Source organism: Puntigrus tetrazona, chromosome 11 (genome assembly GCF_018831695.1).
Source record: "Puntigrus tetrazona isolate hp1 chromosome 11, ASM1883169v1, whole genome shotgun sequence".
NCBI classification, from domain to species: Eukaryota; Metazoa; Chordata; class Actinopteri; order Cypriniformes; family Cyprinidae; genus Puntigrus; species Puntigrus tetrazona.
This window is the reverse complement of record NC_056709.1, coordinates 6,218,726-6,240,936: the sequence shown is the minus strand read 5'-3', so window position 1 is coordinate 6,240,936 and position 22,211 is coordinate 6,218,726.

Genomic DNA, 22,211 nt, shown 5'->3' with positions numbered 1-22,211 from the left:
TCAAATCTACATATTTTTGGACACATAATATCGCTGAGCCACAGTAAAAGTGACCACAATTCTTTGCATGTTTAATAATGTGTGATCGAGAAGTTTCTTATATTGTAATTCTTTGTCTTTTAGAATATGCGCAACATCAGGAGAAGACAATTAGATGCGTTTCTTCCCATAAACGTGTGATCTCTCAGCACAGCGGATCGGATTCAGAGTCACTGTGTGTCCCTGAACCAAAGCTCTCACGAATCAGCATCTGAGTCCTCTGCAACATCAGACCAGATCATTTTGATCTTGAGAATGGTCCATTGTGAGCAGCTCTGAGGGCCTTTGGAACTCTGCATGCTCAGAAGGTTTGGTGGTTGACTTCAAGCGTTGCCATCTCGGAGCCGAGGGGCCCAGTTCTGATGCCTGAACACCTGACTGATCCTAAGAAGGGCCTCTCTAGCAGAAGTGTCCAGGGAGCAGCAGCGGGAATGATCAGGTGGCAATGATGCTATCCTGAAAACCCCTGAGGAGTACAGCCAACAGGTGAATGTCAACAGAGCGTTTGGAGTTGCAACGTTTCAATTTACATGTACAAGTCAGACAAATTATTCCCTGTCATTCTAATTCCTTATTATTATCTTCTTTTTCAGAATATATAAAGTTAGGAAGATCAATAAAATTAGCAATGCAGTTCTTCAAGCTCTTTGGGATCTCAGCACAGCCTCAGAAGGATCAGCTCTGCCAGAGCCTCTGTGTATCCCAGAGCTAAGCATCTCTGCAAACAAGAACCTCAAACGACAGAGCATTTCAGTCTTAGAGAACTATATCTCTCTCTAAACATTTCCCAATTAGAAAACTCTTTTGGAGGAAGATGTAACTGTCCGAGAAGGGCAGCCTGTCACTGAGGTTCAGCCCAACATCTTAGGGAATGAGTAAGTCTGCAACAGATAGATTAATGCCATGATGAAACAATAATGTAATGCAGGAGCATGGAGTTAAACACAATTCTGTTTTTAAAATGTAAGTCCTCTTTACTGAAAGACTAATCCTAGATTATTTGTGTTCTTGTTCAGAGAAACAGCAAGACGAGGAAAGCAAACTGCTGAAGGAGCGGGTATTAATTTACATCTTAAATGCTTCAGCAGGGTGAAGAAGAAGCTGAGGGTGTTGTTGGAATGCCAAAGAGAAGACCTGAATGGAAGGAAGTTAAGCTGAGGAGAAATATTACTAAAAGGCATGAACATCAAATATTGTGAAACACACACACACACACAGAGATGGTTTTGAAGATGGGCATGTACTTCTCACTCAGCTGCAGATTCATCCACAAGGCCTGAGGAACCCAGAAAGTGAGATCTTTATCAACCGTTCTGCAGTGATCAGTTTTTGGAAATCAGCTTTTTTGACTATGTTTTTGTTTTATTTCCACAGATAGGTGCTACTACTGCTGCTGTGGCCTTTATCAGCCACTCTCCTACACCCCTGCTGGCATATCTGAGTGATCCACCGTGGCATGATGTTGGAAGAATCCATCGATCATGTTATATAAAGCGACAGTATCAAGCCCTCCATGAGATCCCTGACGCAGCTGATGTCTCTCAATGCCAGACTCATTGGACAAGCTGAAAAACAACAGCTACAGAACTGACCAGGTGGCAAAAGTGCCACTAAAAAAAAACATAGAGCACATAGACTAAATACTAATACTTAATAAAATTTTGAGAAGCATTCTTTTTTGGTAATTTCCCTGATTTCTATTTTAGTGTTTAATTTGGTCCTGTGTTATATAAAAGCTCCCTGGATGTTTATTTATTCTTATTATATACAGCATGACTACTACTTAGTATAATACATGTCTGTCCATAATTAAATATATGGCAAAGAAAAATATGAAGAGAAATGTGAAAATATAATGAAAAGTTTAATTTGCCACTTTACTTTACAGGTATGATTTAAATTTGATTTTGAAACTGTAATTTAATTAATAACTTAAAAAAATAAATATTAAAATATTATGTTGATAGAAACACATACTATATTAGAATTATATATATATATATATGTATACATATATATATATATATATATATATATATACATATATATATATATATATATATATATATATATATATATATATATATATGACTCTTACAAAGACATCTAATATTTGTCTCATGCTTGATATTTAATATTAAAGTGATTGATTTGTGTCACTTGTATCGCCACACCAGCAGAGGAGCCTTCCCCAGAGTTCTGACTGTCAGCTCTTCCTCTGCTTTCTCCACCGCCTACTTCCCTTTTGGCAGCCATTTTAATCCAGGCCCAAACAACAGCCTGGTCGCAGTATTGCAGCTCATCACTGCTTACCAAGCGCTTTATCTGTCTGTTTTATCGTGTTTTGACTCTATTGCCTGTTTTTTCTTCACTATTGTTCTTTTGGATTACCCTTGCCTTAATGACTTACCGGATTGGACTGATTATTGTGTTTGAACCTTTGCCTGATTATTTGACGCTTTGAGTTTTGGATTACGTTTGGATTTGTTTGCTGTCTCCATTAAAACTCTGCATATGGATTCTACTCCGGCTTCCGCCTCTGAATCGCTACAGAATACTTCGCCACGAATCAGCGGAGGTTTTACAACTACAGGCAGCGTTCACTTACCAGAGTGAACTTATGAAGAATTATCAGGAACAGCTGGCTCAAGTGCAAGCAGCGAACAATCATCTGCTTCATTATATCTGTTCGCTTCCACCCACGCAACCTCCTACGGTAAGACTGGCACTGCCAGAAAAATTTGATGGTTCTGCTGAGCAAGGCAAAGGTTTATTCGCCAAACTCGCGACCTACCTGGGAAGTATGACAGATCATTCGAAGCAGATAAGTGTTCCTGATCATGCGTCATCATTGTCCGGCAGGGCAATTGGAGTGGGCTATGGCCGTTTGGGAAACAGACGAAATCTGCGCACTTCTGCTGAATATTTTTTATGAACCAAATTCGTGAAGTGTTTGAAATATCCTGCAGGGGCCAGGATGTATCAACACGGATTCTGCATTTAACTCAGGAAGTCACAGCAGCAGACTATGCCATTGAGTTTCCGCACCTTAGCAGCACAAAGTGGGTGGAATGATGTCTCACTCAAAGCCGTTTTTAAACAAAGTCTCAATCCGGAATTGCAAACTGAGATGGCCTGCAGAGGAGGAGGATTTGTCTTTCACGGAGTATGTCAATACCGCCATTAAGTTAGATAACTCTGCAACGGAGTGTACCAAGACGGAGGACTACACGTGATTTCATCACCCATTTTGCACCTGTGTCCAGCTGTACACCTGAACAGTCTGGCTCTGAACCCTATGCAAATTGGAGCTACCAGCCTATCTGAGACTGAGAGAGAAATCGCGCCGGAGAACTGAATCTCTGTTTCTACTGTGGAGAACAAGGCCATCGCCAATCACTAGTGTCCACACAAGGCCCGGAAGAGAGGCAGCTGATTCAACCTTGGGTGAGTTGTGATGGTTTCTCTTCACAAATATTCAAGGCTGTTACTGTACCCAGTCCAGATAACTACTGACGATGGTCCTATTCTGTTGCAGCACTGATTGACTTCTGGAGCTGCACTTAATCTCATTAACTAGAATCTCATTCATCAACACCATATCTCCACCATACCATGTTTGCTAGCCATTGGAATCACCACTGTAAAAATAAACCCATAAAAGGGGTATCACCAGACAGACATCGCCCAACCCGTCTACAAACTGGATTGTTTCATCAAGAACTCATTTCACTGTATGTAATTGACTCACCCAAGTATGAAATCATCCTCGGATACCCATGGCTTTCCACTCATGACCCAAGTTTTTCTTGGTTCAAAGGGGAACTCACACACTGGTCCTAGTTCTGCGTCGAAAGCACTGTCTGCACAACTGCCCATCATTGCCATGTCTCGCCACTAGTGTAGGAAAGTCCCTCAGCTCACAGACTCCCACGATTCCACAATGCTATAATGACCTGCATGGAAGTTTTTAGTAAAACTAAGGCCACTCAATTGCCACCACATCGGCTCCTGGATTGTGCCATTGATCTCCTGCCCAACGCCATGCCACCCAAAAGTAAGATTTATTCCCTGTCTCGTCAGAGTCCCAAGCTATGGAAGAGTATATCAACGAGGCTTTGAACTCTGGATTTGCCTGCCCATCCACTTCTCTGCGCTGCAGCTGGGTTTTTTTTTTTTGTTGAGAAAAAGATGGAGGATTACGACCATGTATCGAAGACTACCGAGGTCTCAACCATGTCACTCATTAAATTCCGTTATCCATTACCACTGGTCCCAGCTGCATTGGAACAACCATGGGCCAAGATTTACACCAAACTGATCTCAGAAGTGCCTGCAACCTCACTCAGAATCAAGGAAGGAGATGAATGGAAACTGCATTTCTCACACCACTCAGGGCACTATGAGTACCAGGTGATGCCGTATGGACTTGCTACAGCGCTCCAGCAGTATTTCAGTCCTTCATCAACGAGATCTTCAGGGGATATTCTTCACAAGTTTGTAATCGCTTACATTGATGATATTCTGATCTACTCCAGATCTGAGGATGAACATGTGGATCATGTGAGGATTGTCCTTTCCCGTCTTCTAGAACATAACTTGTACATCAAGGCAGAGAAATGTGAGTTTCATGTATTCCAGACATCCTTTCTAGGATACAATATAAGTCATCACGGCGTGGAAAATGGACAATGCTAAAATCACTGCTGTCACTGAATGGCCCAGGCCCTCCACAGTCAAGAACTACAACGGTTCCCTAGGATTTGCTAATTTCTACCGGTTCATCAGAAATTACAGTTTAATAGCCGCCCCTCTGACCTCACTACTCAAAGGAAAAACCCTCAAGGTTACATTGGACCGAACAAAGCAGACACCGCCTTCAATAACCTGAAAACCACTTCTTTACTACAGCCCAAATCCCTGACCTTCCATTCATCCTGGAAGTGGACGCCTCTGATTGTGTGGCATTGGTGCGGTGCTCTCACAGCGTCATGGTCAACTGCGAAATTGTACTCCCTGTGCTTTCTTTTCCAGAAAGCTTTCCACAGCAGAAAGAAACTCACGATGTCTGGCAGCAAGGAACTTCTCTCTATGAAAGCAGCCATTGAAGAGTGGAGGCATTGGCTAGAAGGGGCACTGCATCCATTTCAAGTTATCACTGACCATAAAACCTTGAATATGTCAAAGCTGCTAAGAGACTCAAACTCACGTCGGCTAATTGATGGTCACTTTTCTTTTCAAGATTTCAGTTCACTGTCACTTACTGCCCAGGAAGCAGAACAGCAAAGCAGAGCAGCGTTGTCACGGAGACATGATCCCTCATCTGACACATACCTCAGAACCCATCTTGGAACCCAGCCGTAATCATCGCACTCCATCAACTGGGATATAATGGATGAAATCCAACAAGCTACCCAACACGAACCGTCGCCAACTAATTGTCCTCCCAACAAACAATATGTTCCACAAACACTAAGAGGAGAGTGATGCAGTGGGTTCACACATCTTTGAGCTCAGGCCATCCAGGAATATCTCAGATCCATCAAGCTAACACAGAACTCATTCTGGTGGCTCCTTTATGACGCGGAGACATCACAAATTATGTAAAAGCTTGTCCAGTGTGTGCTCAAGCTAAGACCCCAGAGACCTTCCAGCTGGCCTACTGAAACCTCTCCCCATTCCACAAAGACCATGGTCTCACCTGTCCGTAGACTTTGTTACCAACCTCCCACCATCTGATGGATTCACCACCATCCTGGTGATTATTGACTGATTCTCCAAAGCATGCCGCCTAGTTCCACTCATGGGTCTACCCACAGCCATGAAAATAGCCCAAGCCATGTTTCATCATGTGTTTAGAAACTATGGACTACCCGAGGACATCGTCTCCGACCGAGGAACCCAATTCACGTCTCAAGTTTGGAGAGCCTTTTTGAAGGAATTACTAGACATAAATGTCAGTTTAACATCTGGTTTTCACCCACAGTCTAACGGGCAGGTGGAGAGAGACTAAATCAAGAGATCGGGAGATATCTGAGGAACATACTGCAGTCGAGAGCAACACCGTTGGACAGAATTCCTTCCCTGGACTGAATATGCTCAAAATTCATTGACTTACTCATCCACAGGACTAAGCCTCAGTTTCAGTGTGTGCTTGGCTACCAACCCCCTTGTTCCCGTGGTCCGGAGAACCATCTTCTGTACCACTGCGCACGACTGGATTCAGCGCAGTGAGAGGTATGGGACAATGCTCATGTCCGCCTCGCAATGCATTGGCACTCTCAAATGTTGCATGCAAATCGATGACGCGTCGCACATCCTCCCTATCTACCAGGACAAAGGTCTGGCTCTCCACAAAGGACCTCAAGTTACATCCTGCCGCCAGCAGAAGCTCAGCCCAAGGTATGTTGGTCCTTTCAAAATCGTTCGGACAAATCAATGAGGTCACATACCAGTTAGAGCTCCCTGCCAACTACCGATCTCTCCTTCCTTTCACGCGTCGCTCCTCAAAACCTGTCCACTCGGATGCTGACCCCAATGCTGAGCCGAGGAACCACCACCACCGCTGGATGTAGATGGATCACGGCGTGCGCATTGTCAATGTACTCCTGGACTCAGAAGGCGAGGGGTCAGCCCAATATTTGGTGGATTGGGAGGCTCACGGACCTGAGGGAGAGATCATGGATACTGCTTCGACATTCTGGACCCTCCATGTCGAGGAATTTCATAGAGCCAGACCTGACCGTCCTGCACTACGACCACGGGGACGACCATACGAGCACCAGGAGGTGCTCCTAGAGGGGGGCTGCTGTAACGCCACACCAGCAGAGGGAGCCTTCCCAGAGTTCTGACTGTCAGCTCTTCCTCTGCTTTCTCCGCCCACTTCCCTTTTGCGTGGCCATTTTAATACAGGCCCAAACAACAGCCTGGTGCAGAAGTATTGCCAGCTCATCACTGCATACCAAGCGTTTCTTTATCTGTCTGTTTCTCGTGTTTTGACCTATTGCCTGTTTTTTTCTTGAGCTATTGTTCTTTGGATTACCTCCGCCTGAATGACACTGGATTGGACTGATTATTGTGTTTGAACCTTTGCCTGATTATTTGACGCTGAGTTTGGATTACGTTTGGATTTGTTTGCTGTCTCCATTAAAACTCTGCATATGGATTCTACTCCGGCTTCGCCTCTGAATCACATTACACACACAGTGTAACATATCCACCTTTTAAAATGTAGGCCTATATATAAAGGTTATAAAAATAGTTTTAGTGTAAAAATAGTTTTACTCAGAAATTTTAATTTTACATTTGATTTGAAAATGTTTTTTTATTAATAAACTGAAATGTGAAATTGTAAAGTACAAAGACTAAAACAATATTTTCTTGTATAATGTACTCCAGTAGGCTAATCTGTTTCTCAGGACCTGAACCATAGAATCATATTATAGAGCTTTGTTTTGATCTTGAATATTACCCTTGTCTGTGAAACAGGGTAGATGTGGATTTTAATTAGCGTTTTGACGTTGAGTTCATTCAGTGAAGAAAAAGGACATCTTAGCATTCTTACCTCTCAGATAGGTTCTTTCAAGGTATCTTCAAATGATCCAAGTTACAACATCTAGCTACTGGAGTGCCTCAGGGCTCATTTCTTGAACCACTTCTCTGACGACATTGGTTTGTTTGGTTGCCCTTGCATCCATATGTCCTTCTTCCATCACTCTACATGTGCACAAGCTCTGTTCCCTCAGTGACTGTTTGCCTTTTCTAAAAAAACTGATAGTATATCCGCAGTTGAATCCTTCTGTTGATTTCTAAGATCACACTGTCATTCTGTCCTGATGATGTGCCAATAGCTGCTCAAATGGGAGCTTGCCTGACGTGTCTTGATGTCTGCTTTAGCTCAAACTTGCAGAGACAGAACTGATTATGTTTTCAACAAACCTATCTTAATCACTATTTCACCACCGAGCTAGGGACATCAACCATAACTCCTTCAAGGACATACTTTTCAAGCTCCTCTACTTTAGTTCTGTCCAGGCTGGACTATTGCAGTTCTCTCTTGGCAGGTCTTCTAGCGAAGTTCTGTACTAATTCATCCAGAATGCCGGCTGCAAGATTAAACTTTAATGAGCTGAAAATAATGTGCATTTCATTGCCACTCTTCATCAATTTTACCAATAGCTGCTTACACAAAATTTAAGGCATTGATGTTTGTCAACAAAAACACCACCAGCTCTGCACACCTTTATCAGTAATTTACCGGGAATTATGTAATTTACATTCCGTAGAGTACACATATAGTGCCATCCCAGTTAGATATGAAATTTTAATCAGAATCTTAATCCATGCAGGTCTTTTCCGTCTTTATTTTACTTCATCAAACTCCTGCCATTTTCATTCATATTCCTAGTTTACCTACTACTTGTTGTAGTTTTATTTATTAAAAACAACTTGACTCCTAACACTCACTTGCATTTCTATTCTGTTTTCCCCCTTTTATTAAAAAATAGGTCACACGTTATATTAAGTGGCCTTACACCTGTGTACTCACCTAGGAACTACACGTGTAGGTACACATTAGACATCTACAGCTGTAATATTTCTGTAACTACTTCATAACAACCTTCAGAATGGCATGTGTAAGTGAAAATGTGCAACAGAACATTGGTAACAATGCTTTTTTCACTTCACTTCAACAGTGAATATTATTTTGTAACAATAATATGCATAAACGAATTGGAACAATTTAATCTAAGTGTGGATACAGGTAGGTTTATGGATATATAAAGTAAGTTAGATCTGGAGTTGATGCTGCACTGTAATAACAGTGTAATTTTACACGTGTACAACTCCTCAGGAACTCACGTAACATTCTGTACACCAACCACAAATTATGTAAAGCCTAACTTACCACTGCTGTGTAACATCAGAGTAATTATATGGTAAATCCATAGGAATTGTCTAATTAATATAAAGTGTAACACGTCCTTTACCAAAGAGTGCCATTAGTTCTCTTACATTTGTACTTTCATTACAAAAATGCTTTTATCAATGTCCTGTTACACATTTGCTTGAGTTTTGTGACATGTGTAGTTACAAACAGTAGAGCTGTGGATACTATTTTACAATGTGGTTGGCATATGTCTGCATAGTTATTATAATTACAGTATTCTATTTTTTATTTTTTCAATACCCTCCAACACTAGCATTCTTCATTCTTTTGCTATCTTTTTATTTATTATATAAAAACTTACTTCGGTACTGCTGTAAACCAAGACGTGTCCCACCACTTCTATATAACCTTATTATTTTATCGGTCTTTGATTGCTTCTTTTGTCCTCATTTGTGATTTGCTTTGGAAAAACTCATCTGCTAATATTACTAAATGTAACATTATAAAATTGTTTGCAGACCTGAGAAGTCTTGAAACTTTTCTCAAATTGAGCAGCAGGCGCGCATAAAAGCGCAGTAAAACTCCACATGACTTTTTCTTTGTTTTGACTGAGAACAAAAGTAGCAGCCAAACTCAAACTGTCATTGTGCGTGAGGAGGAAAATGTCCTACATGATGAAGAGCAGAGGAGACACGAGATGATGGCAGCCACCGGATGGGCAGTTCAGCTGCCTGGTGACGCCGTATCCCAGCTCTCTTCACAGATCCAACGACTGAGACTTCCCACTGTACGCCCGCTCCGCCGGATGCCTACATGAACTGTGTCAGAATGACCATGGCCTGAACTTCGCCTACCAACTCCTGAAAGGTATGGCGGGAACCTTATATGCGCAGGCCTTTTCTGACAAAATGTTCCATGTTCTTTTCTCTACAGCCACAAATGTTCAAGCTACTGAAGAGTCTACAGGGCTCATTAACGTCAATCAAATAACAAGGCGTGGTTTACATTCAGAAGCGTGGAGCATCGGTTTTAGCGGTGAAGAGAGTCAGTTGAGTAATGAAAACGTTTTATTTATTATCTATTTTAGTAGAGAAACGGTAGAAGACCGACAGTGATGCACACAATTTACTCAACCTTTTCCTCGAATATGCCCGTTTGGAATAAAAAATATGGTAGGCTATAATTTCATGATTTAAAATATTTTCCCATCTCCTTGTTACAAAACAAGAAACGTACATTCGGCATTAAGTAGACATATACAAGTAATAGCGCATGTGCATATTTGAAAATATTGTTTGTAAATCGATACACCGCAAATCGCCATCAGACGCCCACGTGATCGCGATCGTAAATCAGTCGAGGACTCCCTGCTGTTTCTATGGCAACGGTGGAACTATTAGAATCCTACTAGTGACGTGGCTAAAAGAGCAGTAATTAGACATACTTGCAGAATCTCTTCACTTCGATGATTTTCTGAGCAGAAAGTCTACTATATAGACCGTTCAACAAAGTTTATATTCGCGTGTTGGTCCATACAGTTTACAGAGTCAAAATCTGTACTCACAGTGTGTTTCACACGCAATTTGATAACTCTACATCTGATATCAAAACTTAATCAAAAAACTAGAAGTCATCATGTCTTCAGAACTGAGAGAAGTGCTTGTGGATGTGTATGTCAACGCATCTTCTACTGCAGTGACAGTGTCTGGGCATCAGATGACCAAGATGTGGAGTCGGATATTACCAGTGCCATCTATGACCATTTCAGTCCCACAGTTCATGTGCAACTGGATGAGGTCTTCATTGAGGAGAAAGACGTGCAGCTGGAAAGAAGTCTTCATTGAGGAGAAAGACGTGCAGCTGGAGGTTGATATCAGTGATGCCAGCTCAGAGTCGGTGCCACTGGTGTCTGAAGGACCGATCGATCCAGTGGGGCCTTCCGAAGAGGGGAAGCGTCAGTGAGACTGATCAGATAACATTGACGGTTCTCCTGAAACTTCTGAGGAGAGCATCCCAACAGGTAAATGTCAACAGATCAAGCTGAAATGCAACATTGCAATGAGGCGCAAATAAAAATATGTACTGTTTTTGTGACAGCACGTTAATTAGTTCTTTTAATCTGTGGTTACACTGTTTATAATTACAAAGTGTTCTTTTCCAGAATTTGCCAAAGTGGGGAAGGCAATCAGTGAGTTCTTCCGAACTGGGATTTTGCCACAGTCTGAGATTGATGCGGTTGTTTCAGTCGTTGTGTGAGGAGTCAGGAAGCAGCAGTAAGATTGTTCAGAGTGGCATGGATGCCTTATCTGAAATCTCAGAAGAGGACATCCCAATAGGTAGATCAGTAGTGCAGTTGAAATTCAAACATTTTGTATAAAAAAAAAAAGTGAAATGAAATAAAAATAGGTAAAGTCTGCATAGGGAATAATTTTTACCCAAGCAACAGTATATGTGACTACAATTTAATTATCCATGTTTACTGTGTGGTAAAACGTGTTTCTAATAAAATATTGTTTTTCTTCTTTTTTAGACTTTGTTAAAGTGAGGAAGACCATTAGTGAGTTCTTCCGGACTGGGATCTCATTACAGCCCAAGAGTGACTCCAGTTGTTTCTGAGCCACTACGTAAAGTAGCAGGAAGCAGCAGTGGATCGTAAAGGGTAGAGTGGGCGCTTCATCTCAAATGTCTGAGGGGAGAACATCCCAACAGGTAAATATCAACAGAGCAGTTAAAATACAGCATTACACTGAGCTGCAAATACAAATGTCTGATACAAGGTAAGCCAAATCTACATATTTTTGGACACATAATATCGCTGAGCCACAGTAAAAGTGGACCACACTTTACATGTTTATTATGTGGATCGGAGAAGTTTCTTATATTGTTATTTTTGTCTTTTAGAATATGCCATGTCATATCCCATTTGCTGTTGTTATATCTCCGTGCCTCTAGAGGTCCCCCGTGTTCCCTTTTTGCCTTATTTCTTCCTTGGGTGACCTTGTTAAGCTTCACTCAGGCCACCTGTGCCTTGTTTCCCCTCAGTGTATTTAAGCGATGTATTTTGCCTGGGTTCCTCACTTGGTTTTGAACGTCACCCTGTGTTTTCTGCTTGCTCTCTAATTCTTCCCAAGCAACCTGAAGTAAGGTATCCTGAGTTAATTCCTCTGTTTGTTAGAACTCTTGGGTTTAGGTTTTTCCCCTCGTGGAGCTTTCATTTTCTCCTGTTTATTTTTGCTCTTTTGTTAAATACCTCGATCTGAGAAGAACTTTTGTTAGATTCTGCTGGCCCACCTTTTTTTTGTCTAATAAATCTACCTTTTTTTGAGACCCGACTTGTAGTGTTTCGCTTTGGGTCCTACTCTATCTCTCCGTGGCTCAGCTGTAGTGCTCTCTACTACCGCACCAGAGACTCGAGTTCACGCCTGGGCGTGACAGAAAAACCAAGGCAGCCATGGACCCAGAGACACTTGCCTCTAAGGACCTCCTTGCAGTGATTGCGCAACATGAGTCGTCTTTCCAACGTCATGAAGCTGTTCTCAGTCATCAGGAGGAGCTAATGGCTAAACACTCCTCAACTTCTTGCTGATGTTATGAGCTCAATTCACCAACTCTTTGACCGACTCCCTGCCACAGTACCGCCCTCTGCCATAGTAACTCCTGTCGCTTCTGCCCCAAGTTGCTGCGCGCACACACCTAGCTGCAGAACCCAGATTGCCACCTCCCAAGCCATTTGCTGGGGATCCTAGCTCCTGCCAGGGTTTTCTAACTCAGTGCTCTCTGATCTTGAGCTCCAACCCTCAAGTTTCCCAACAGAGCGAGCCAAGATCGCTTTATATAATTACCCTTCTCTCAGACAGGGCACTCTCCTGGGCCTCTGCGGTGTGGCAATCACAGGATGCCTGTTGTGAATCCTACACAGCCTTCGAAGAAGAATTTAAGCAGTGTTTGATCACCCAGTCAGTGGTCGAGAAGCTTCCAAGCGCCTGCTTTCTCTCAATCAAGGTTCTGCGCAGCACTGCAGACTTTGCCATTGAGTTTCGGACCATCGCAGCAGGGAGTGGGTGGAACGCATTTGAGGCACTGATGGACTGCTTTCTAGGAGGTTTGTCTGAGCCCTACAAGATGAGTTAGCCACCCGAGAACCTGCTACAGATCTCGAGAGTCCCTAATTCGATGGCCATCCGCCTGGACAATCGGCTAAGAGAGCGAAAGATGGCCCGCCGTAAGGTGTCACACTCCCGACTACCTGTGAACAGATCATTTCCCCAGGTTGTAATCCAGAGTCCAAGGTCTCCCCAGTCCCTAAGAACTAGGTCATAATTCCATTGAGGACATGCAGTTGGGTCGTTCCAGACTCTCTCCCACTGAGCGGGAACGCGTCGCATGCGGAGCGGACGTTGCCTGTACTGCGGTGTTTTCGCCACTTCCGCTCCAGTTGCCCCCGAGCTCGGAAACGGTGGTCCCGTCCAGCTCCAGGAGGGCTGTGATGGGGAAAATAAGAGCTCCTCCTGCTAACACCGTGCTAGCGGTACCTGCCACTCTGGCCTGGGAGGGCCACCAACATCAGGTCCAGGCCATGATCGATTCTGGTGCGGCGGGTGACTTCCTGGACCTAACCTTGGCTAAGAAACTCTGGGGTTCCTACTCAACTTCTTCCTCATCCCCAGGCAGTCACAGCGTTGGATGGCAGACCATTGAAGCCGGGCAGAGTAACAGAGGCCACTCAGTCCCTACTGACTCACCATCTATCAACACCAGCAGAAGGAGACCTTTATCTTATTGACTCACCAGAGTTTCCTGTTATCCTGGGTTACCCCTGGCTGCACAGAACATAACCCCGAATAGACTGGTCCGCTGGCACCATTCTGAGCTGGGGCCCTACTTGCCTTCTCACCTGTCTACCTCAGAATCCCTCAGTCTCTAGTTCTATATTTCAGAGAGTCTGTGGATCTATCCAAAGTCCCAAGTTCTTATCATCAGTTTAAAGTCGTGTTTAGCAAGTCTCGAGCCACCTCCTTACCACCTCACCGCCCTATGACTGTGCCATTGAGCTCCTACCTGGCTCCTGTCCTCCCAGAGGTCGGATCTTCTCCTTGTCTTCCTGAGGCGCAAAGCTGGATACCTACATTAAGGAGTCCTTGGCAGCGGCATCATTCGTATTTCTACTTCCCCAGCTGGAGCAGGATTCTTTTTGTAGGAAGAAAGATGGAGGTCTTAGGCCGTGCATTGATTACCGGGGACTCAACAAGTTTACAGTCCGGAATCGATATCCTCTTCCTCTCATGGCCACTGCCTTTGAGCTACTACAAGGGGCTTCCGTTTTTACTAAACTGGATCTTATAATGCTTACCATCTTGTGAGGATTCGGCGGGGGGATGAATGGAAGGCGGCTTTTAACACTCCCACAGGACATTATGAGTATCTGGTAATGCCCTTGGCCTCACTAATGCACCCACCGCAGTGTTCCAAGCGCTGATAAATGATGTTCTCCGGGACATGCTTGATAAATTTGTCTTTGTATATCTTGATGACATATTAATTTTTTCTAGCTTGTTGAAGGAACATGAGGGACATGTCAGTAGGGTTCTCCAGAGACTTCTTGATAACCATCTCTATGTAAGACCTGAAAAATGTGAGTTTCACGCCACTCCAGGCTCAATTTCTCCGGGTTCATCATCACCCTGGCCATGTGGAAGTGGACCCCAAGAAGGTCGAGCTGTCCTCAACTGGCCTATTCCTACCACAGTCAAGGAGGTTCAACGTTTTATTGGCTTCGCCAATTTTTATAGGAGGTTTATTAAAAACTTTAGTTCTGTAGTGGCCCCCTGACGGCACTGACCAAGGAGGAGTCAAGTTTTACTGGGGTCCAGAGGCAGGAGAGGCTTTCGAGAATCTCAAGCGCCGCTTTACTTCTGCTCCCATCCTCTCTATCCCTGATCCTGAGATATCTTTTTGTGGTGGAGGTGGGCGCATCTGAGGTGGGCGTAGGGGCCATTCTGTCACAAGGGGCAAGGATGGAAGTTACACCCTTGGCCATTCATGTCCCGTCGCCTGTCCGCTGTTGAGAGCAATTACCATGTGGAGATAGAGAATTGCTCGCTGAGTTAAACTTCACGCCTTGGAGGAATGGCGCCACTGGCTCGAGGTGCACAGCATCCTTTCCAGGTTCTAACTGACCACAAGAACCTGGAGTATCTCCAGCAGGCTAAGCGGCTAAACCCTCGGCAAGCCCGATGGTCCCTGTTTTTAATCGTTTTCAGTTTTTCTGTCTTACAGACCTGGCACCAAGAACACCAAGCCAGATGCCCTGTCCGAGCCTACTCTCCCGAGACACAGGAGAAGCCTCTAGCATCGATTATTCCGGAGGTCTAGGATCGTTGCTCCCCTTCAGTGGGACCTGGTGAGGTGGTGCAGAGAGGGCTCATGCCCAGGAACCAGATCCAGGAGGAGGTCCCGTGGGACGCCTGTATGTTCCTCATTCTGTCCCGGGCCGGGTCTTGCAGTGGGGTCATGAGTCTCCTTAACATGCCATCCAGGGGACAGCTCACTTGCGCTTGACTTTCTCCAACGGCGGTTTTGGTGGCCATCAATCAAGAAGGATGTAAGGATCTATGTAGAGGCCTGCCCTGTGTGCAGCCAGCCAGGGAAAGTCTGGGCATCAACGACCTCAGGGACTGCTCCATCCCCTTACCCATTCCACGAGACCATGGTCACATCTTTCTCTGGACTTTGTCACTGGACTCCCCCCCCCATCCCAGGAAAGAGACGGTCATCCTGGTTGTTGTGGACTGGTTCTCTAAGGCGTCACGGTTCATTCCCTTGCCCAAATTGCCATCGGCCAAAGAGAGATGGCCGAACTCCTCATGGTCCATGTCTTCCAGTGTTTGGAATTCCCCTGGATGTCGCTTTTGGATCGAGGCCCCAGTTCTCGTCCAGGTTTTGGGAGCCTTCTGCAAGCTGATTGGGGCCACCCCGTCAGTCTATCGCCTGGATTCCATCCAGAATCTAATGGCCAAACAGAACGATAAATCAGGATCTGGAGACCACCCTGCGCTGTATGGCTGCCAATAACCCCACCTCTTGGGCCACCTACATCATATGGGCTGATATCGCCCACAATACCCTCCGTTCCTCAGCCACTGGACTGTCCCTTTTTGAATGCCAGTTCGGGCATACCCTCCATTGTTCCCAGAGGAGGAATCTCAGGTCGGGTGTTCCCTCGGCCTTTGCGCTTGTCCAACGCTGTCGGCAGACCTGGAGGAAGCTAGGAATTCCCTTCTTCGGACCTCTCAGAGATACCAGCATCAAGCTAATCGCCACACGTAGGACAGCCCCTAATCTACGAAGTTGGTCAAAGAGTCTGGTTGGCCACCAGAACCTGCCTCTTCGGCTTGAATCAAGGAAGCTGTCCCAGAAATACATTGGCCCTTTTCGAATAGCAAGGAAAGTAAACCCTGTTTCATATCGTTTGTTCCTTCCTCGTCATTTAGAATTAACCCGACATTCCATGTCTCTCATTGCTAAAACCTGTTTTGTCTTCTCCATTTGCTCCACTTCGCAGACCCCCACACCTCCCAGGATCATTGATGGCCGGCCAGCCTACACAGTCCGTCGGATACTGGACTCCCGGAGGGTCCAGAACTCATTGCAGTATCTTTTTTTTTTCGTCAGGAGTCGTTCCTAAAGGGGGGGGGTCCTGTCATATCCCATTTGCTGTTGTTATATCTCCGTGCCTCTAGAGGTCCCCGTGTTTCCTTTTGCCTTATTTCTTCCTTTGGGTGACCTTTGTTAAGCTTCACTCCAGGCCACCTGTGCCTTGTTTCCCCTCAGTGTATTTAAGCGATGTATTTTGCCTGGGTTCCTCACTTGGTTTTTGAACGTCACCCTGTGTTTTCTGCTTGCTCTCTAATTCTTCCCAAGCAACCTGAAGTAAGGTATCCTGAGTTAATTCCTCTGTTTGTTAGAACTCTTGGGTTTAGGTTTTTCCCATCGTGGAGCTTTCATTTTCTCCTGTTTATTTTTGCTCTTTTGTTAAATACCTCGATCTGAGAAGAACTTTGTTAGATTCTGCTGGCCCACCTTTTTTTGTCTAATAAATCTACCTTTTTGAGACCCGACTTGTAGTGTTTCGTTTGGGTCCTACTCTATCTCTCCGGTGGCTCAGCGGTAGTGCTCTCTACTACCGCACCAGAGACCCGAGTTCACGCCTGGGCGTGACATGCCAAAGTCAGGAAGATACCAGTGCGTTCTTCCATAAGCGTTGTGATCTCTCAGAACAGCCGGATCCAGATTCAGAGTCACTGTGTGTCCCGAATGAAAGCTCTCACGAATCAACATCTGAGCCTCTGGAACATAAACCAGATCATTTTGATCTTGAGGAATGGTCCATTGTGAGCAGCTCTGAACTGGAACCTGCATGCTCAGAAGGTTTGGTGGTTGACTTCAGTGTTGCCATCTCGAGCCGAGGCCCAGTGCTGGTGCCTGAACATCTGACTGATCCAGAAGGGCCTTCAGCAGAAGTGTCAGGGAGCAGCAGCGGGAATGATCAGAGGGTGGCAATGATGCTTCTCCTGAAACCCCGAGAGTACATCCCAACAGGTGAATGTCAACAGAGCGTTTGAGTTGCAACATTTCAATTACATGCAAGTCAGACAAATTATTTGTGTTCTAATTTCATATTCTTTTTTCAGAATATGTCAAAGTTAGGAAGATCAACAAAATTAGTCAGTTCTTCCAAAAGCTCTTTGGGATCTCAGCACAGCCTCAGAAGGATCAGCTCTGCCAGAGCCTCTGTGTATCCCAGAAGCAAGCATTCCAAACAAGAACCTCAAGCGACAGAGCATTCAGTCTTAGAGAACTATATTCCTCTAAACATTTCCCAATTGAAAACTCTTTTGGAGGAAGGCAAACTGTCCGAGATGCCTGTCACTGAGGTCTGGCCCAACATCTTCTTGGGAATGAGTAAGTCTGCAACTTATAGATTAATATGTGATGAAGCAATAATGTAATGCAGGAGCATGGAGTTAAACACAATTCTGTTTTTAAAATGTAAGTCCTCTTTACTGAAAGACTAATCTAGATTGTTGTGTTCTTGTTCAGAGAAACAGCAAGAGACAGAAGCAAACTCAAGGAGATGGGTATTACTACATCTTAAATGCTGCAGCAGTGAAGAAGAAGCTGAGGTGTTGATGGGAATGCCAACAGAGAGAAAGACCTGAATGGAAGGTTAATACAGGGAGAGAAATATTACAAAGGCATGAACATCAAATATTGCGGCTTGCCTACAACACACAGAGAGATGGTTTGAAGATGGGCATGTACTTCTCACCAGCTGCCAAATTCATCCACAAGGCCCTGAGGAACCCAGAAAGTAAGATCTTTTATCAACCGTTGTGCAGTGATCAGTTTTGGAAATCAGCTTTTTTGACTATGTTTTTGTTTTTATTTCCACAGATAAGGTGTTAGTTCACTGCTGTGACGCTATCAGCCACTCTCCTACACTTCTGCTGGCATATCTGATGATCCACCGTGGCATGATGTTGGAAGAATCCATCGATCATGTTATAAAGGTGCGACACATCAAGCCCTCCATGAGATCCCTGACGCAGCTGATGTCTCTCAATGCTGAACTCGTGGAGCAGCGAAAACTAACAGCTACAGGGCAACCAGGTGGCAAAGTGCCACTAAAAACATAGAGCACATAGACTAAATACTAATACTCAATAAAATTTTGAGAAGCATTCTTTTTGGTGTTCCTGATTTCTATTTTAGTGTTTAATTTGGTCCTGTGTTTATATAAAAAGCTCCCTGGATGTTTATTTATTCTTATTATATACAGCATGACTACTATTAGGTACACATGTCTGTCCACTGTAAATATATGCAAAGAAAAATATGAAGAGAAATGTGAAAATATAATGAAAAGTTTAATTTGCCACTTTACTTTACAGGTATGATTTAAATTTGATTTTGAAACTGGTAATTTAAATAATAACTTTAAAAATAAATATTAAAATATTATGTTGATAGAAACACATACTATATTAGAATTATATATATATTATATATATATATATATATATATGACTCTTACAAAGACATCTAATATTTGTCTCATGCTTGATATTTAATATTAAAAGTGATTGATTTGTGTCACACTTACAGTGTAACATATCCACCTTTAAAATGTAGGCCTATATAAAGGTTATAAAAAATAGTTTTAGTGTAAAAATAGTTTCACTCAGAAATTTTAATTTTACATTTGATTTAAAAATGTTTTTTTTATTAATAAACTGAAATGTGAAATTGTAAAGTACAAAGACTAAAACAATATTTTCTTGTATAATGTACTCCAGTAGGCTAATCTGTTTCTCAGGACCTGAACCATAGAATCATATTATAGAGCTTGTTTTGATCTTGAATATTACCCTTGTCTGTGAAACAGGGTAGATGTGGATTTTAATTAGCGTTTTGACGCAGTTCATTCAGTGAAGAAAAAGGACATCTTAGCATTCTTACCTCTCAGATACTTCTTCAAGGTATCTTAAAATGATCAGGTGTCCAAGTTGCAACATCTAGCTACTGGAGTGCCTCAGGGCTCATTTCTTGAACCACTTCTCTGACGACATTGGTTTGTTTGGTTGCCCCTTGCATCCATATGTCCTTCTTCCATCACTCTACATGTGCACAAGCTCTGTTCCTCAGTGACTGTTTGCCTTTTTAAAAAAAAAAAAAACTGATAGTATATCCACAGTTGAATCCTTCTGTTGATTTCTAACACTGTCATTCTGTCCTGATGATGTGCCAATAGCTGCTCAAATCGGAGCTTGCCTGACGTGTCTTGATGTCTGCTTTAGCTCAAACTTGCAGAGACAGAACTGATTGTGTTTTCAACAAACCTATCACTTAATCACTATTTCACCAGAGCTAGGGACATCAACCATAACTCCTTCAAGGACATACTTTTCAACTCCTCTACTTTAGTTCTGTCCAGGCTGGACTATTGCAGTTCTCTCTTGGCAGGTCTTCTAAGCGAGTTCTGTACAATTCATCCAGAATGCCGGCTGCAAGATTAAACTTTAATGAGCCGAAAATAATGCATTTCATTGCCACTCTTCATCAATTTTACCAATAGCTGCTTACATAAAATTTAAGGCATTGATGTTTGTCAACAAAAACACCACCAGCTCTGCACACCTTTATAAGTAATTTACCGTAATTGCGGTAATTTACATTCGAGAGTACACATAGTGCCATCCCAGTTAGATATGAAATCTTAACTTAATCTTAATCCATGCAGGTCTTTTCCGTCTTTATTTTACCATCAAACTCTGCCATTTTCTATTCATATTCTAGTTTACCTACTTGTTGTAGTTTTATTTATTAAAAACAACTTGACTCTAACACTCATTTGCATTTCTATTCTGTTTTTTCCCCTTTTATTAAAAAAATAGGTCACACGTTATATTAAGTGGCCCTTACACCTGTGTACTCACCTAGGAACTACACGTGTAGGTACACATTAGACATCTACAGCTGTAATATTTCTGTAACTACTTCATGTAACAACCTTCAGAATGGCATGTAAGTGAAAATGTGCAACAGAACATTGGTAACAATGCTTTTTTCACTTCACTTCAACAGTGAATATTATTTTGTAACAATAATATGCATAAACGTAATTGGAACAATTTAATCTAAGGTGGATACAGGTAGGTTTATGGATATATAAAGTAAGTTAGATCTGGAGTTGATGCTGCACTGTAATAACAGTGTACTTACACGGTGTACAACTCCTCAGGAACTCACGTAACATTCTGTACACCAACCACAAATTATGTAAAGCCTAACTTACCACTGCTGTGTAACATCAGAGTAATTACATGGTAAATCCATAGGAATTGTCTAATTAATATAAAGTGTAACACGTCCTTTACCAAAGAGTGCCGTTAGTTCTCTTACACATTTGTACTTTCATTGCAAAAATGCTTTTATCAATGTCCTGTTACACATTTGCTTGAGTTTTGTGACATGTGTAGTTACACAAACAGTAGAGCTATTTGCCAATGTGGTTACATATGTTCACATATAGTTATTATAATTACAGTATTCTATTTTTATTTTTTCAATACCCTCCAACACTAGCATTCTTCATTCTTTTGCTATCTTTTTTATTTATTATATAAAAACTTACTCGGTACTGCTGTAACCAAGACGTGTCCCACCACTTATATAACCTTATATTTTATCGGTTTTGATTGCTTCTTTTGTCCTCATTTGTGATTTGCTTTGGAAAAACTCGTCTGCTAATATTACTAAATGTAACATTATAAAATTGTTTGCAGACCGAAGTCTTGAAACTTTTCCTCAAATTGAGCAGCAGGCGGCGCAAAGCGCGAGTAAAACTCCACATGACTTTCTTTGTTTTGACTGAGAACAAAAGTAGCAGCCAAACTCAAACTGTCATTGTGCGTGAGGAAAATGTCCTACACATGAAGAACGGAGGACACCGAGATGGTGGCCACCGGATGGGCAGTTCAGCGTCTGGTGACGCCGGTATCCCAGCTCTCTTCACAGATCCAACGACTGAGACTTCCCACTGTGCCGCCCGCTCCGCTGGATGCCCACATGAACTGTGTCAGAATGACCATGGCCTGAACTTCGCCTACCAACTCCTGAAAGGTATGGCGGGAACCTTATATGCGCAGGCCTTTTCTGACAAAATGTTCCATGTTCTTTTCTCTACAGCCACAAATGTTCGCTACTGAAGAGCCTACAGGGCTCATTAACGCCAATCAAATAACAAGGCGTGGTTTACATTCAGAAGCGTGGAGCATCGGTTTTAGCGGTGAAAGAGTCAGTTGAGTAACGAAAGCGTTTTATTTATTATCTATTTTAGTAGAGAAACGGTAGAAGACCGACAGTGATGCACACTACTCAACCTTTTCCTCGAATATGCCCGTTTGGAATTAAAAATATGGTAGGCTATAATTTCATGACGAAAATATTTTCCCATCTCCTTGTTACAAAACAAGAAAGCGTACATTCGGCATTAAGTAGACATATACAAGTAATAGCGCATGTGCATATTTGAAAATATTGTTTGCAAATCGATACACCGCAAATCGCCATCAGACGCCCACGTGATGCGATCGAAATCAGTCGAGGACTCCTGCTGTTTCTATGGCAACGGTGGAACTATTAGAACTACTAGTGACGTGGCTAAAAGAGCAGTAATTAGACATACTTGCAGAATCTCTTCACTTGATGATTTTCTGAGCAG